The sequence below is a fragment of the Blennius ocellaris genome (genome assembly GCF_963422515.1).
Source record: "Blennius ocellaris genome assembly, chromosome: 2".
Lineage (NCBI taxonomy): Eukaryota > Metazoa > Chordata > Actinopteri > Blenniiformes > Blenniidae > Blennius > Blennius ocellaris.
Window position 1 is genome coordinate 24,342,363 of NC_137651.1, and position 12,987 is coordinate 24,355,349.

At 45.4% G+C, this 12,987-nt stretch overlaps 1 long non-coding RNA gene across 1 annotated transcript in view; it reads right to left on the reverse strand.

Annotated features, from left to right (window-relative positions):
* LOC308136234 overlaps positions 1–10,772 on the reverse strand; it is a 40,890-nt gene extending 30,118 nt beyond the window's left edge. Inside the window, exons 1-2 of the long non-coding RNA XR_013936824.1 lie at positions 10,705–10,772; positions 10,518–10,566 (exon numbers count right to left, since the gene is read on the reverse strand). This is a non-coding gene — a long non-coding RNA (uncharacterized lncRNA). The remainder of the gene's footprint in view (positions 1–10,517; positions 10,567–10,704) is intronic.
* Positions 10,773–12,987: the final 2,215 nt, after the last annotated feature.

A 12,987-nucleotide genomic window follows, 5' to 3' on the forward strand; every position in this document is an offset into this window, starting at 1 on the left:
TAATTCACATTGATGAAAAATCCGTTCAGTTTATTTAGAAAATGAAGATTTTAAGTGCGACTTTATTTGCTCTTTCTTTCTGTTCTTGTCTGCTTCAGTGCTGACGTGCTTTAAAATGCAGAGCTCCATCACTATTACTTCAAAGAAAAATGAAAACAATTGAATAGAAGTGCAAAAAAAAAAAAGAAATAGAGTTTATCAAATGATAAAGAGCAGAGCAGCTCTGTGACCGATTCCAGCTCATTTAATCTGTTTTCCTGAAACACAAAGGAAGGAGAGGAAAAGCAGAGCTGGAGGAGAAACGGCTGAGATTGGCTACTGGCCATCACCAGGTCTGCCTCCAACACCGTCACCCTCCAACACTGTCACCATTACAACACCGTCACCCTCCAACACATCACCATTACAACACCGTCACCCTCCAACACATCACCATTACAACACCGTCACCCTCCAACACGTCACCCTCCAACACATCACCATTACAACACCGTCACCCTCCAACATCGTCTCCCTCCAACACGTCACCATTACAACACCCTCACCCTCCAACACCGTCACGTCCAACACTGTCACCCTCCAACATGTCACCATTACAACACCGTCACGTCCAACACGTCACCCTCCAACACCGTCACCATTACAACACCGTCACCCTCCAACACTGTCACCCTCCAACACTGTCACCCTCCAACGCTGTCACCATTACAACACCGTCACCCTCCAACACCGTCACCCTGCAACACTGTTACCATTACAACACCGTCACCCTCCAACACTGTCACCATTACAACACTGCCACCCTCCAACACCGTCACCATTACAACACCATCTCCCTCCAACACCGTCACCCTCCAACACTGTCACCCTCCAACACCGTCTCCCTCCAACACCGTCACCATTACAACACCGTCACCCTCCAACACCGTCACCGTCCAACACTGTCACCCTCCAGCACTGTCACCCTCCAACACCGTCACCATTACAACACCGTCACCCTCCAACACTGTCACCATTACAACACTGCCACCCTCCAACACCGTCACCATTACAACACCGTCTCCCTCCAACACTGCCACCCTCCAACACCGTCACCCTCAACACCGCCACCCTCCAACACCGTCTCCCTCCAACACGTCACCATTACAACACCGTCACCCTCCAACGCTGTCACCATTACAACACCGTCACCCTCCAACACTGTTACCATTACAACACCATCACCCTTCAACACTGTCACCCTCCAACACCGTCACCATTACAACACTGCCACCCTCCAACACTGTCATCATCACAACACCGTCTCCCTCCAACACCGTCAACCTCCAACACTGTAACCCTCCAACACTGTGACCCTCCAACACTGTCGCCCTCCAACACTGTCACCCTCCAACACTGTTACCATTACAACACCGTCACCCTCCAACACCGTCACCCTCCAACACTGTCACCCTTCAACACTGTCACCCTCCAACACCGTCACCATTACAACACTGCCACCCTCCAACACTGTCATCATCACAACACCGTCTCCCTCCAACACCGTCACCATTACAACACCGTCACCCTCCAACACCGTCACCATTACAACACCGTCACCCTCCAACACTGTCACCATTACAACACCGCCACCCTCCAACACCGTCACCATTACAACACCATCTCCCTCCAACACGTCTCCCGCCAACACCGTCACCCTCCAACACCGTCTCCCTCCAACACCGTCTCCCTCCAACACTGTCACCCTCCAACACCGTCTCCCTCCAACACCGTCACCCTCCAACACCGTCACCCTCCAACACTGTCACCCTCCAACACCGTCTCCCTCCAACACGTCATCACAAAAAAACCACTGTCACCCTCCAACACCGTCACCCCTGAAGACAAGAAGCACAAATAAATAAATAAAAAATTTAACAGCCATAGTAAATACTGCATCTGCACATGCGAGAGGAGACGGACAACAACAACAATGGCGCCGACCACAAAGCTGGCGACTCTCATTGATGGCACCGTCTTCTGGATCTAGTTCACTGCAAAGCTCTTGGCCCAACATGGAAACCACTTCATCTTCAGCATTTTTTACCATTTTAGAAAAACGTCTCCGAAACCAAAACGCAAAAACTGTGTGTAACCAGACGCCAAACTGATCAATGCTTTCAGGTATAAACACAGACACACACACACCTGAAGAGAAATCATGGGTAGTGTGTTACTTTATGGATGTCACACCCCTCAGTCGCAGAAGTATCACGCGAAGAGACACTGAGACGTCCTGAGCAGACGATTCTATAAAGTGAAAACTCTGAATGCAGATGAGCTCACAGGTCAAGCAGAACGAGTTCAGCGTGGCGCAAATGGAAAGAAGCTTTGACAGAGTCCCTTTCTAAAAAGAGTTAAAACACATTTAAATGTTTTCATCAGAACAAGGATCCAGTGTGTATAATAATAAAAAAAGAAGCTTTTCATCGTGTTAAAATCAAAATTCCACAGTGAGGCTGATTTTGAAAAAGCGGCTCTGAGCAGGTCGAGGCTGGGTTACACTCCTCTGTGTGTGTGTGTGTGTGTGTGTGTGTGTGTGTGTGTGTGTGTGTGTGTGTGTGTGTGTGTGTGTGTGTGTGTGTGTGTGTGTGTGTGTGTGTGTGTGTGTTCACTGAATTAAAACTGAAACACACAAAAAAAAAAAAGAACCCAGCTTCTTTCTGGCAAAATGAGTTAAATGAAGGTTCTAAATCCTGCAGCTTTTCATCTAATTAAGCATTTTCCTCTGAATCCTGGCAGGTTTCGCTCCGCCACACATCATTTCTCAGTGAATTGGGAACTTTGGATGTGTTCTTCACTGTGATTGGTCGGCGGAGCCTGAAACCCGGGGACAAATCTGCCCGTGAGCAGAGTCACGCAGACTCTGGCTGGATGCAACATGTGGCCAATCAGAAGGCTTCCCTCGACGGCCAATCAGACACCAGGATGTGAACGAGGCTCGAGCACATTGGAGGAAACTGGAAGGTTAGAAAAGTGCAACAGAACCCAATGTGTGTGCTGTCTCCACCTGGAATTTCAACCAATACAACAATTGCAAAGCATCGTGACGCTTCAACACCGATGCATTTGCAATTGTAAATTGCAAATGTCACCTGGGCGACAGAGGCCGTCATTGTGCTTGTAGAAAACAAACACAAACACAAACAAAACAAAAAAAAACCAGCGGAGTGTAGACAAAGCCGTGCTCAGGATCCATTCACAACCATTCCAAGTGAAAACGCTAAATTTTAGTTTCATTTTGGGAGCCACGGTGGTGCAACTTTTTCAAAATGCTTGTGTAATCGAGCAAAAACAACACTTTCTAGAAATAAATAGTTCTTGTGCACATGCATCAGTCGATGGACAACAACTCTGGCCTCCAGAGTGTCACGTTTCCTTGACTCCTTTTATTCTCCCGAGACTTGGTAGGTTTACAGGTCAGGCATGAAACTCCAATTTGGTCATGTAATCCAACAGAAAAGTCGTCACACTCATTATAGCGAGTGTGCAGTTGCCATAAAGATCATTAATGTGTCGGGCAGCTGGTTAATGAGACCTTCAACAGTAAAACTCTGTGGGGAAACTGGTGACAGTAAATGTCCTGCTGGTGTGGTCCTGATATGGACGGCTACCTGCCCAGGTGAAAATGACTCAGCATATTATCGCTGGTAGTGCCAGCACACACGGAGTGAACTGGATGAAGCAGTGTGGAAGATCAATGGATGAAGTTGTAAGTAAAGAATCTGGGCGATCAGACATATGTTTCCTCAGTGAACACGGTGTCCTTGACCCAAAAACAGAACGAAACAAAAAAAGATGAAATAAGTCAAACCAGAGAAGGGTTCGGCCTCGCATGATTAGAATTCAGTAAACAAATGATTACCGCCAGTCGTACATCTCATCTTTTTGAAAGACCTGACATCATAAAACGCTGTAATTTTGGCTCCAGTCTCTGAAGGACAAAGTGAAAAGTGCTTGAAGGTAACATAAGTCAGTGTCTGTTTTTTTTTTCTTTCCCCGGTACATGGCCTGGTTGCCTTGTGATCACTGATTTCGAAGTATTCAGAAGTACTTGAAGTAACCCTGTCCTCTTTCTGTCCTTCACTTTCTCAGCCTGTCTCCGTAAGTGTCTCGTCTCTTCCCTCACCGCCACCAGCGTCTGGATGCTGCCGTGGCTCGGGAGCTCTGAGACGGCAAAGGAGACGAATATTTCAGAGCTTTTGTTCCCGTGCGCAAACCCGAGATCTGATCATTACAGTACAGTCATCTCCTGGAGGGGCTGCCCACACCCGACTTGCGGCAGCTTAAACTCAGCGCGCAACGGAAAGTGGAAAGAAATGCGATAATCCGCGGCGTTGGTATTCATCAGAAAATACAATGTGACATTTGGGCTCCGAGTATGCTGACGAAAATTCCAGCAGCTCGGGACTCCGGCATTGACCCGGAGAGAGGAGCACAAAGAGGAGCGTCTGATTGTCAGCGAGGCGACGTCGGCCTTCTTTCAGGGCTGAAGCACACCAGAGTGAGCCGGAGACAATCCTGGAATGCACACAGAATGATCAAGACGAAGGCCTGAAAGCTCTTTTCAACGTGGGTTAAAGGTGGCGCCTGCTATATTTACTCGGTCTGAGGCAATTTCACAGTTTACATGAAAAGTGCTTAATTTCTACGGGAAGTGACCGAACCGAGCTGCGGTTGGTGATCTTCTGACCTCGTCACCTTTCACTGCAGGCGATGTCCTCTGAAGGCGTCCGGTAGTATCAAAGCACTACGGTGGCAGACACTTTCAAACCTTCTGAACGAATTGGGATTCGGCGGATATTCCCCCCAATGCAAAGGGTTCAAATCTTTTCATGAACCGTTTTGGAAAATGTGTGTCGCTTAACAAGGCCTGAATAGTTTTGTCTGGTCTGTGTTCATTGTCCTGGTACTATGTAGTACCTCGGCACCAGTGAGGTGCGGTGAGGCTCCTGGCTGGTGAGGCAGCGACTCCTCTGGACTCACATTTACAAAGCAGTCGTTCGTTTTTGTAATTAAACCACACAGATAACACAATAATACGCTCTAAACATTAACAATGGCAGAACACGGTACGGACAGACGGCCAATTGGATTGTTATTAAGATGTGTTACTGCGGCCGTGGTGGGCATGAGCAGTAGCAGCATTTATGGATGGATGGAGCCCAACCGTTTCAGAAAGTCACGTTTTTCACGACGACAGAGCATTTTTATAAATAATTCCTCCTCGAGAGTCGTTTTTTTTTTTTTTTTTTTTAAGTTGCATTTTCAGTGGCTCCGAGCATCAGTGTCATGTAAACGTACGCCTAAATCTTAGCGAAAAGTTTTGTGTTTTCACTTGAAGTCATTGCAACATGGCCTCAGAAATCCTTTTTTTTTTTTTTTAAAGAAAATGAAAAAATCCAGCTTCAATCAATTCAAAAGTTTTTCCAAGGGTCCACAAAACATCATGGTATTCCAGCTACCAGAGAAAAACCGAAACTTCCTGACTTCCTGGCACCGAGCGTTCGTTGGCAATTGAGGGGCGAATTATCTGAAAGTTGTTAAAGCCCACTTAATTTCTTAATTGCACATTATTACGCATCAATTCCTCCGTAATGAGTTCAACCTCTGTGAATGGACTTCAGACCAGGTCTGCTTTAATCAAACTGACGCAGCAATAATACGCTAAATAAATAACACATGGGAGGCGACTTATTCAGTTCACATCTGCTTCAAGACAAAAAAACTTTGACAACTTGTGTCCCTGCGAGGAGCCTTGCAAAGCAAGGCAGGCGTCAAACTTTCCATCGTTTGCGACAAAGAAACAAATACCCCGCGTGGTATTTTTTGATGATACGTATAATCTGCTTGCCAAAGCCTCTCAAACCTTGTATTTGCAATTACGATTTCCAGAAGCGATAAATATATATATAGTTTGAGGGAATATTTGATCCAGTGAGGGGGTCACTGCGAGGTAATGTGGTATTTAAATGTACAAGCATAGCAGTTCTTCTTCAATCAATTCTCCCCGCCTTTATAAAAGCTAAAACTCCCAGAGCTGGCAAAAACCAGCGTTTTTTTTTATTTTTATCGTACGTGGTCAAGAATAATGTCTGACAAAAATGTAAAAGTGGGTCTCGGGCTGTGAGGATGTGCACAGGTTGTGTGAGGACACGCTGTAATTTATGCGGCTGGATTGTTGGTGGAGACGGGCAGCCAGAGGAATGTTAGAGGACGGAGGAGGAGGAAGAGGAGGAGGAATACTTATAGAAAACAGAGAGGGGTCGACTCAACAAGGAGAGAAAGCGGTGCAAATGCAGGCCGGGAATGTTTCATGGGAAGCAGAATCTCAACGGGAGACGCCAGGAACCATTTTGATGACAGACACAGGAGAATATTAATTATCATCGATAGTCCCTAAAGCAATATTCTGCTTCAAACATTGAGCTTGTTTTTACTCTGAGCGGTTGAATCATAATGAGACGAACTGGTGAGATAAACCGAACACACCCGTTTGTTTCTGAGCACGGTGACAGTCCAACCACTTCAGGTGAAAACAACAAAACCTCCATCCCGGTGCCACTGAAAAGACAACTCTTACAGAACGGCGGGAAGGAGGTGGAAGTTTATGAAAACGTTCCGTCATCATATAGACGAGCGAAGGAACACGCCTCAGACAACTCATCCGGTGGATCCTTCAACTGCCCTTGAGCAAGACTTTAGGAGGATCTGAAGAGGTTCTGGCTTGACGTGTAGTTCAATTACACTAAAATGTGTGCAGCAAACAGCAGCACATGGGATGTTTGACTTCAAGATTGTCACCCAGCATTTGTGCACAATCCAAAGAAAAGTGGTTGAAATGATCCAGATGGCAAAACAATGTCAAGCAGGTGAACTCGTGTGCAGCAAATATGATATAAAAAAAAAACAAAAAACAAAAGCCACATGGGCAGTGCTGACTGGACCAGTCTCTGAGGCACTGCTGATATCAGTCTTTTAGAAAAGAAACCCCACTCAGCAGAGCGTTGTGCCGCCGTACCGCGAATCCTTTATCAAGCAAAGCACTTGAGTTCTCTGGTGCCGCACGGGAAGGCTGTGACCCACTGCATCTCACCGACAGGCGATAGCAGGTGGAAGGAGGCGGGAGGACGCTGCCGTCTGTGACTTCCTCAAGCTCCTCAACCTCCAGAGAAGAACGACGGCTCCTGCGTCAGTGTCGACGCCACTGGGGGTTGTTCGGCGAGGAAAAGAAGAGGGGAAGTACTTCCTAAGTGCTGCTGAACACATTAACCGTCACGGGAAAGAAAGAATGGCTCTCCTCAAGTCACAACTGTTGACAAGTGCTCACTCTAACGACTCGCGGCACAGGTCAAAATAACTTGATGTCGGCATTAATGGACGACACGTAAAGACTGAAAAGGCTTGTTCTGAGGGTCTCCTCACTGAATGCAGGAGGACAAAGTGAGTCAGTTAATGGCTCTTCTCTCCGCCGCCACATTGGGAAGCTGATGCTGTTCTACCATTAAATATAGAGAAGATAGAGGCAATCGTGCCAAAGGATTCTTCTTCTGGGAATTTGTAAGCGCGACCTCTTCCAATACGTTCCCAGACGTTATGTAAAATACTCGTCGGGTACTCTGATACGCTCTACTGGTATCGGTGTATCTCTAATTTACTACATTTTAATACTTGAGTGCTGTGGAGGTTTGGGGTCATTCTGATGATTCTAGTTCATGATCATGTGTTTACTCATCTCCTGTTTCAGGTCTCCTCTGGCTCCGCCCTCTAATCTGGCTCCGCCCTCCCAGTTTCATCTCAACAGTCTTGATCAGGTTCTCCTCTCTTTCATTAGTTTGATCCAACTTTAATCAATTTGCAGGTTGTTTGCAGGCGTAACTACTGAAGAGTATTAGGGTCACTGAAGGAGAAAAAAAATTTGGAAGCTAAAAAAAAACTAACAAAAAAACCTCATGCACTTCAGAAAAAAAGTCGAAAACCAAACTCGAGATTTTTTCTTATACATTTTTTTTAGCCTTCGAATTTTTTATTTGTTTTCCTTCAATGGCACTAATACTCTTCCGTATGTAACAGAGTGATCCTAACAAGGAGAAATGAGCGAAGTGTGAACACGGCCTTCAAACTGAATCTCCTCAGTGGAAAAAACAGATTTCGTCTCAAAGTTTAAACCAATCTGATTGAGTTCTACTGTTTTCTGGAAAGCTTCAGACCAAAAGGGTTTATTTTAAGTGTGTCTGCTATTTTCATACGCCTCCATGGTTCGGTGCTCGCAGTGCTGAAACATTTATCCAACCAAAAAGTGAAAAGTTCCTCAAAGAAAATGTATTTTGCCAGACACAAACATGGTTTTAGAACAAACACCAGCATCAGACCTGCTATAAAAGTCTTTGTTGTTGGATATGAGGAAGACGAACGGCACCGTGGTTTGTAATCCACACAACTCAAGTATGTTTTTTAAAGAATAGCACCATGTTATTGTTATTATGAGGGAGGATCAGTGCATTAGACTTCAGCTCGATTGTCCACAGTTCAGATTTAATCAGTCGATGTATTACCACATCCACAAATGAATGATGAATCAACAAACCAAAGCAAAATCCTAATAAACTGTAAAACCTTGACTAAACCTAAAATCTGGACCTAATAAAACCGCGCTGATCCAACGCCACATTTAGATACCACAGTTGCTTTATTTACAGTTTGATTTCTCGTCATTTAAGATCAAAAGTTCCAAGCTTCCCTCGTCTGTTGTTTTTTTATTTCCGTGGTCATTACACTTTTAAAGACACGACTTGTCTTGTTGACTAAAGTTTCTCACTTGTCTCCCACGTCGGCCTGTAACAGTAGCACGAGAGCAGGAAGTCAGTCGAATTCCCCCACAAGTTGTCTGTTTTACATCAATATTCACCACAATCTTGAGAGTCACCGTGGCCCCGGTGAACCAAAACTGACGGTTCTGTTGTGGAAGACAAAGAATGTGTCTTTTATTCCAGTGAAAGCTTCACATAAAAACTTCAAGTGGGATTATTATGAAGGTCTTTTTTTCAGGTGGAAACCTGAGAGATATTTGGGAATTCAAACCGCTCTTGTCCTGCCAAACACTCTGAAGCCCTTCAGTCTTTCATCTTTCCGTCTCTCCGTTCCTGCCTCCACCTGGCCGCTGCAGGGATGGTTTCATGTTTTAAATGAGACTAATTGGAGATGTTGACTGCCTCCCAGGAGGACGCGAGCTCTTAATGCCCCACGTCGTCCACCGCCGCGGGGCTTTCTCACAGCGAATGCTTTGTACTGTACCACACCTCTGGGCTGCAAATAATGCAAACGCATGAGGTCACGTGACGTCCAGATGAGATCAAGAGAAAACAAATATTTTCACGACCACAAAATGAGAGGAATTTCATTTTACCCAACTCTTCCTAGATGTCCTGCAATCCTCACTGTGAATAAAGCGTTGAAAATGGAACAACCTTGTGTGTGCAGTTAAACAACAAAAACAATGTTGCTTTTTTTAAACTATTCACCTACACATGTTTTTTGTTTTTTTTAAACAAAAGGCATATCCACTTGCGTCGTGGATTCTGTGGCCGGATTGGAGGATTTAACGGCCGGTTTTGGTGCAACGGGCCTCATGTTTGACTGAAGTAAACTTCACAGCAGGCTGTCCCTCATTAACGTACGTTAACAGTAAAAACCTCTCCATACTCGAATATTTACCCGCTCTTACCGGGTCCCTTGTCCGAGATTCTACTGGACACATCAGTTAGACGGATGCGGGGGTATCTTTGGCCGCTTTTTTCATGTTCCATCCAAATGACGTCTGGAGGCTCGCTGCATGAAACTGCAGCTAAATGGAGCTGCTGCTACTTAAATGGGGCTTTGCAGCAAAAATACTGCCTCCCCATATCCGGGACTGTTGTGAAGGTGGAGACTTGTGGTGGGGGTGGATTTGCGTCAATTAAAAAATAATTAGAAAAAGATTCAAGCTTTAACCCAGGTTTCAAAACAGAGTTGGACTCGGTCGAGATGATTAAAATATTTCGCTAGTCCAATGGCAAGTACCAAGGAGTCCGAGACAACACAAAAAAAAACCATGAAAAAGAACGTCTCGAATCCAGAATCGAGTACTACAGCCCTACTCTGTGGAAGAAAATGTGTATGAGGACGTTTCAAAAGGTAAATTCAATAACCATAAATCAGTAAAATCAGTGAAAGCTGGATCAACTCGACACAGCTGCCTGTGACGGCTACTAAATATGGCAGTACATCAGGTCAAAAGTAGTTGGATATTTTTTCCACTTTGTATTTATCTTAACCAATGCTTCACTTCCAAGGCTGGCATGTGTACGTGTCGGCAGAGCCTGTCAAGAATGACTCGACCTCGAGTTTCACAGCCGTATCAAAAGATAAAAGAAAAGGAGATAAAAAAAAAAGGTCAGAAATATAGATTCCCATCCATTCAGATAAGGCGACTGACAGACCTCTGTTTCCCCTCGTAGCCTCCGTCACTCCAGGACTCGTCCACGGCCACTGTGAAGACAAACAACGGTAGAATCAGAGCACTGACCCACACAGAAAGAGGTCCTGCCGTCTTCCACACCATGAAATCCACAAATGAGAACTTCAATCACGCCAGGTTATGCAGAAGGTTTTTTTTTTTCTTTTTACCTGCTACATTATTGATGATTAAGCAAGGCAGAGCCCTACATTCACACCCGTCAAGCTCGCCGCTCCACTTTTAAACCAAAAGAAACTGGTCAAGAGGAGCAAGGTCTGCTTTTGTTTCTCCTGCTGCAGTGTGCCAGGACTATTAATAACACACTTCATTATGGGTGTTTATCCCAGTAGTACCGGGCGCAGTAACATGAGGACCTTGTGTACACGACAGCAGATACAGTAGAGCGACTATAAAACCGTTTGTGTCATTGTAGAAATCGTGGCGAAGGTACCGGAGCAGGTGGAGGTCTGGTCTAAACTGTCACTACATGACATGGATTACACTTCTTTAAAGTACGAGTACTCACAAATTTTTATTTATTTATTTTTTTTTTAAATGAGTACTTTGTGAGTCGTCCAGGTCAGGGTCAAAAAGACCTGCAGGTTTGGTCTCTCAGAGCAGAGATACATACTTGATCCAAAAAACATTTTTAAAATGTATATTTATGAAATGAAGTCAAAATAGCAAAGACATCTTAGGAAATCAGCCGCATCAAATGGTCACGATTATATTTCCAAAGCTTTGCTGAACAGGAGTTTGTGTGAAACACAAATGGAGAGCGCTGTTTGTTCGCCTGATGATCTGACCCTTGATGTGACGGCAGCAATGAAAACAAGATCCACCAACAGTGACCGTTATATTAAAGCAGATAGAATGAGGACAGGACGCAGTATGATTCTCCTATATTCAGGATCAAAAAAGGAGAAAGAGAATATTTTTAGCCGTGCTGAAAAGCAGCAAGTCCATTATTGGACGAAGTATTACAGGAAACAAACGGCCCTTTTAAGCCGCTGCAGAGGCTCTTGTCTATTTTATAAAACGAACTCTGGTGACTTTGTTTTCTAAAAGAGCTGATTCAGTGGAGGTCGGCCGAGGCTTTGCTTTCTTTGGTCCCCGGTTCCTTTAAAGACAATGACCTGACCAGCAGGGCAGCTTGGCCGCGGATGAGAACGCAGTTATTTCCAGCGCGCCCCTCATTTATTTGTGTACGTGTTTTAAGAGACCTGGGTGCCCGGGTGCCATGCTGATAAAGCAAGAACGGGGCTGCCTGCACTTTCCCCGGGCCCCTGGTGGAGCACCGGGGGCAGCGCAGGGAGGGGGGGGGGGCTCGGACAGGGGATCAGGGCTCTAAGCCAGACGGATACACTCGGGTGGATAACATGTCTTTAATGCTACTGATGGACTGCTCAACTGGCGCCCCGGCTCGCTGGCACCGTGCCCGGCGTTCTTCCACTGGCGAGGGCTGGGAGGGCTGTCGGGAGACGGAGAGGGGAGAGTCAGGGGTGACAGACGGGCGGACCGCGGGCCAGAGGCAGAGACAGACCGAAGCCTGGAGGAACAAACCCAACCGCCGTGTTTTCGCTCAGATGGGTCCGGAGACGGGGGGGGTCACAGACGCAGCATGTAGCGTATAATGACCGATGTGTGAAATCTGACTCGGTGTGCCTGAACCGCCACCATGAGAAGAAAAACTTACATAAAATAAAGATGAATATTTTCCACTGATTTGTGTTAAAGATTAATTTTCAGCATGACTCTACACATTTTTGATATTTTACGAAGTAAAAAGTATTAGTGGATGAAATCCAGGGCAGAAATCCCAGGTGAGGCAGTGGAGAGCTGTGCCTCATGTCTGACTGGGATCCAATACAAACTGGGTCACATGACGCCGCCCGTTTCTGTTCCTCAGCATATCAACAATATGAACTTTACAGTAATATCTGTTATACAGGGACATTTCAAGAAATTTAGTTATGAACATTTTGCTTACATTCTTATTCTATTGGATCAGTACTTGTTCGGACCGCCCTTAAAAAAAAGTAGCATTGGCGCATTTATAGTTTAACTTGTAAAAGAGTTTAATAAAAATGGCACTGTCTCTCAAAGGGAAGAATCTGCCAAAACCTCACAAACCTTTTCCCTCCAAATCCCATCTCAGCAAACAAACAAGCTGAAATCAGTTCTTTTTTTTTTCCTCTTCATTCCCATTTTCCATTCCGCAGAAAAGCAATCTGGTTTGAAAAGCCTGGTGATTTTTGAAAACAGCCGCAGTATCGCTCTCAGATCTTCCTGCCTAATGTGGATCCTTCAAGCCTTTTTCAAGCCTCGAGCTGTAGCTGGAAATAAAGAAACCGGAGGAAATGCAGATTTAAGAACTGGAACCTCCCGTATCAGTCGCTGTGCATTAAAGGAAAAGGAACTAATAGGTTTTCTGCTGTGGAGGTCAAATCAGG